A 6000-nucleotide genomic window follows, 5' to 3' on the forward strand; every position below is an offset into this window, starting at 1 on the left:
ATATACATTATACAGTATATCGTAGAGTGTATGATATTGTCATTGCAATATCATTGGAAAACCCATCCACCACACAATATAGTTGATAGGTGCATGCTCTATATCGATCATGTCCACAGTATAGTCTGAATTAATCCACACTGTTCGTTAGAAAGTAGTCGGATAACTGAGATGTACTAATGGTGAAGCTGTTTCTTCCAATAAACTAATTATTTATTGATGTAATGTTGTCTATATGCTTGCCAAGTCTGTATATATAAAATAGCTCTTGCATCAATTCCCAAAAATTAGGTTGATAAAGGTAATAGGACCCAAGTTACAATGTATGAGCACTCAAGGTAGTTCTCTTGCAGCCATCTTGCCTAGTTGGGTTACACCTGTTTGTTTAAGCTTAAACTTTTCAGCATCGAAATCATATCTGTTAGGCTAACCCCAAATCCTTGGGTCAAACCCGGCCTCCCTGCACAGGTAGCCTGTGTTAGGTTATGAATTCATGTGAGGTTAAGCTTGCAGTCTTAGCCAACCATGATCGCTATACAATTTTTCCGCACTGCAAGTGGGACGCTGAAAGACTCTGGGTTCCAGGACCAAGATATTTTAAAAGTCAATTAGAAAGTCAACCACATTAAAATCGGTCAGAAGCGAAGTAACGATAATTTTTGTCAGCCACACGCAATTGATAATTAGGAAAGAATCTGAATAATGAGAGAGCAATAAACCATTTTCACTTAAATCAGTCTTAAATAACATGTCCTAACAAGGGATTAAATGTCTCAAAGGGAACATAATACTATTTAATAATAACGGAAGGGAACACAAGGCAGGTATGACACGGGCGAGAGGCGTTCTGCAAAGTAAAGTCTTAATATTGGAGAAAAGAGACATCATGCACAAGGAGGCGAAGTAAAATAACTCTCAAAATTTAGATCCACATGCCACCCCCGAGCTCCAAAACTTAAAATGGATGATCTAGAGAACTCCATTTTTACTCTCGCACATGTTCGACTACTACAGGTTGACATATAGAGTTCCAAAAGCAGGCAATGTTATAAAAGCCTGAAGGGCCGCAGGAGTTAAAGTCCCAAAACAAACTCATAAACATACAAGTATTTGCTCACCATCTGTCTCGGAGTAGTATCCACGTGAAAAAATTTGAAAATAATAGCGCGTAAGCACACGCACGAATCGCTGACTGCCCTCTACGCCACACCCAGTCAAAACTAATTTACGGATAATATGGCCAGTACGTATATAGGGCAGGCGTAGTAAATACTGTAAGGCTTTCATTGCACACTTCCGTAGAGGTGACCTAATGGTGACGTTGTGATGACGTAGTGAGCAGCAGTACGGAAGCTGAAGCATTCATTTTAAGAAAGTTAAGATAGTGGTGACATAGAGGTGATGCGGCAAGTCGATGAGAAGGTAATTGAACAGAATCTCATAGATATTTTGGGGGTATCTTACACCATTAAAACACGACTTAAGCATGTTTTTCAAGTGGTTTGTAATGTTTAACTGCAGGTAATATATAACATCAATGACATGGATTATGCTGCCATACAGTGCGGAATATGAACACTTTCGTACAAAAATACGACACGTCACGAGCTTATCCTGTCCTTACACCGAACAGTTGGCGCAATCAGGTTCAAATCATGCTCTAGGTCCACATTAGTTGAATGGGGTTTGACCTTCCTTTTAGCAAGTGATAGAGAAACATATGAACTCTTACATAACATAAAATTTGTGATATCTGAATCCGTCCCTTTTCAGTTTCGGCTGAGTTAATTTATAACTGTTAGGTTCATCAGTCGGCCGAAACTAAATTTCAAAAATCAATGTATAAACTACCTCAGAAAGGAAACATATGGTAACAGAAATATACCTGATAAAGGAACAACTTAAGTATATAGAATGACATGATTCGTTCTTGAAAGAAAATCATCATATTCTATCAAATTAGACTTAAAGTACTTAGAAATGTATAAACATTTATGTTTCTTTCTATTTAAATCCTTAAAAATTTAAATTTATAACTTTTCTCAGTGAACTCCTCTCTCTTGTCCACTCTAGCATAGAAGCTGTATTTTTATACCAAACCTCTCATGAGTTCCGCACCATATGGCATGATACTCCATATGATTGACGTTACAGAGTATCCACGGTTAAAATCAAAATCCTTGAGAAACTTGCTTAAGTCGAATATTAAGAGTGCTGATAAACTGAAATATATTACATCATAGTACAGGCTGTTTTGAATCCTCTAGTGAGCACAGGAATGTTGTTCGCTGTAATACAGCATTACCAAAATGAGACTTACTTGATTCTTTCACGAATACCTTCAATTGGACCATGGCCTTCGATCCCGAATTTATTTCTAAATAACCAGTTATTTTTCTAAGAGTTATATTATCAATGAAGAATTCAAAAAGGAACAAATACTTACTCTCTGCAGTTTATTGGGAAACTAACAATGCTCTGCAAAAGTGTTATATAAAAAGGTACATGTGAGAAAAACAGGTTACAACTTTATAAGTATTACCTACGTTGTTACGACAGAAATAAACAAAAATGAAAAATCAAAACCAAAACAGAACACAGTGAACAGCTCAATCTTACTCTAGTTTAGTACGGGAGTGGTTCGAACTGTCCTCTTCGAACTTACACACAAAGAAGTAAATCAGTGGAGGTGGAATGCCTGTAACACCTGCATTTTTACCAAATTATTCTGTCTCGATCTCTGCATAGGTCGCGTAGACCATTCTCTTCATAACCCCCCACAAGTAACGATGTAAGTGTGAAAGATCCTCAGACATCGGTAGTCAGCTTCGAGTTTCAGCATGACCTGTCCAGCGATTAGATCAGCACTGAAGTGCAATTTTAATTAACCAGGTGATTAATATTGTCTCGTTCTAACACCTTAATCTTCATCGAAGTTCTCAGTATTACTATTTGTACTGAGGTATGTTGGCTTAAATCGATGTGGATTTCTGCAAAGAATACGTGTTTAATGTGATGTGTATTGCGTTACGACAATCCTGTATATCGATTTGATGTAACATAGCTTAGTGTTTAAAGCATTCAATAAACTCTCGATTAATTAAAAATTCGTGCATTTTCGTGGACACGGTAACTTGTGGGCATGACAATGTCTTTTCTCATTCCACTGAATGGAACCTCTCCCACACCTGCTGACAGCTGGCGTAAGTGATCAATCCTACTTTATGGAAAATACCAATATGCCTCCCACGAAGATAGCAGAACAGGCACATAATTTGCAATTTAATGCAATTTATTTTTCACTGTTCATAGCATGCAGTTTCATTTATAGTGAAACACACATCTGCTTACCCATGTACACTTTCGATGAAAATATGCCAAGGGAGTTGGCTTAGCGTTTCGGCCTATGTAAATTGCATTTGGGAGATGGTGGGTTCGGATACCACTGTCGTCAACTCTGAATATGGCCTTTCCCTGGTCTACCACCTTCGCACCCGGCAAATATGCAGTCACTTTCTTCTTCGTCCTATCCCATAGTCGTCATAAGACATGTCTGAGCTGGTGCGACGTTAAATCAGTAGAAAAATGGTACAAACATATTAAATTATTGTGTAATAGTGGATGTCATTGCAGTCAAATGGTCCTGGTGATGAGTGTGTATAGAGAGTCATTCCGATGCAATTACAGCATTCAAAGACCGATTGAGAGATAATTTTGAGCGATAATCGGGAACGAAGAAATACTATAATGTTAGGAATTGACTTCAATTCTTACGTTATTTCTCGTGGCTATGCCGTTAGTTATACTAAAGGACAGAATTTGGAGTTTAATACTTTTGTTAATTGATATGGTTTCTTACGTTATTTTAAAGATATTGGCTTCAAATACAGCAAAGGAAGTCGGATTTCTGAACGACTGAAAGAAATGAATTTTTCTCTACATGTCTTACGGTTTTACCATGTAAAAGATCTCTGGTGACACATTTAGTACATGGTTGGCACCGTTATATAAAACTGTGCCATGGAACGCTCAATCGACATCTGTTTCTCTACCAGCTGGTGGATTAAAGTGGAGAGTTCATAAATGTCATTCAGGCGGCCTTTATGGTTTTAAATAAAAATTTAAGCCCACGACATATGAAGTAATACAATTTTTATCCTAATTATTGAACATCAAGAATTTTGCCGTCAGTCACATGCCTTACTGAATGTACGAATTCCACCTGTTATTCTTTGCTATTTAATTAACTTGACTGTTGTTTCGAATACAAGACTAATATCTCCCTTATTTATGTGATTTGAACAAGCATAAGAGATCATACTGCTTTTTACCGAGTAGTTCGCTACGAGGTTTGGTTACGTAACTGTGAACTTGCCTCGTGATATGATAGGTTCGAAACCCACTATCGGCAGTCCTGAAGATTGATTTCTGTGGTTTCCATTTTTACACCTGGAAAATACTGGGTCCGTATCATAATTAGCGCCATGGTCACTTCCATTATAGTCATAATCCTATCTTACCCCATGGATGGCATATGACCTGCCTATGTCTTTGCGACGCAAAAATATTAGCAAAAACAAAAGGAACGATATGTTTAGTCCTTAAAAGGCGTTCAATTGCAATTGAATCGTCATGTACATAGGAGTAAATTCATTACTTGCCCTACGTCAATGGCGGAAGCCATGCTGTAAATATTTAGTGAAATATCTTTAAGCTGGTGAATGTACGATCACCTTTACTTTCTTCTTGAGACGCGTGGTATCAAGAAGGGCAGCAAAAGTACCGCATGATGACGCAGGAATGATAGCAATACTCATACTGTAGTTTGAGCAAATTATGTGAGAGTAGTCCAGGAACAGTCTGTTGCTATAAATAAGTAATTAGGAGAGTGAAGAATAATGATCGGTGTGAAGCAAACCAATGGTGACAACAAGGGGTGGGAGCGTAATAAAAAGAACGATGGACGTTGAAGACAGGTACATTGAAAGTTTTGAAAACTTCAAGTAGGCCTACTTAGAAAATGAATGAATGAATGAACTAATTAATTAAGTATTGGATATGAAAATCAGCGTAGGATACAATATCCAAGCATTTTCTAACAAGAAATGTTCAACTTCCACCTAAAAAGGATTTTTCATAAGAAGAAAGAAGTAATGTACGAACCACATTTCCTACCTATAATGATACATGCAGTTGAGAAATGGTCGATGATAAGATTAATGAACACTGGATACAGACGGCTTGAGTGAAATTTCAGAAAGCATTGAATAACAGGGTGAAAACTGATGACGTCCCGTTGGGCGTTAAAGGTTGACAAATTGCAATGTCCGAACTTGTAAAAAATTGGCGGACAACGGTCAAAGCAAACTATGGAAATGCAGGTGGAAGGCAAGTCGCAATATTCCCCCCGAACGAATGTAATGACCTAGTGTGAAAGGATCGACAATGTGCATTTTCTGTAGTTCAAAAATGTTAAACCGGGTGCTAGGCAGAGATTCTTCTCTTGCTTAACCAACGCGTTCAAAATTGAAGGAATCAGTATGTTGGTTTCTTGCCCCTTTAAACTCATGGCTGAAATACCCCAGTGGCATCACGTTTCTATCATCAAGGGGAACGAATTGGATAGGGTTTAATAAAGCAACCCATTATGATGCAGTTTGGCTATCGATAAAACAGCACAAGAATTAACACCTTCATCTATTAGCAACCTAGGATATCAGAAGCTTATTGCGATTAGCCGGATACCTCCTTTGTTTTTAAGACCTGATATTTATAAACTGTTAAGATCAATTTGCCATTTTCTTGTATTTCTATTTAAATTTGTTTTCTTTCCTTTTAATCAGTGAACATGCTCAGCTCGACCATACGCGGCCGACAACCATGATGTTAGATGATGCTTCCAGACAACATTTCTTACCTTCGTATTCATAGTTTCGGAAAGATTATCCAGGAATGATAGGCCTATGTTGAGTTCATATAATATTACTCTCTGAAAGTGGT

The sequence above is a fragment of the Anabrus simplex genome, chromosome 2 (genome assembly GCF_040414725.1).
Source record: "Anabrus simplex isolate iqAnaSimp1 chromosome 2, ASM4041472v1, whole genome shotgun sequence".
Classification (NCBI taxonomy): domain Eukaryota; kingdom Metazoa; phylum Arthropoda; class Insecta; order Orthoptera; family Tettigoniidae; genus Anabrus; species Anabrus simplex.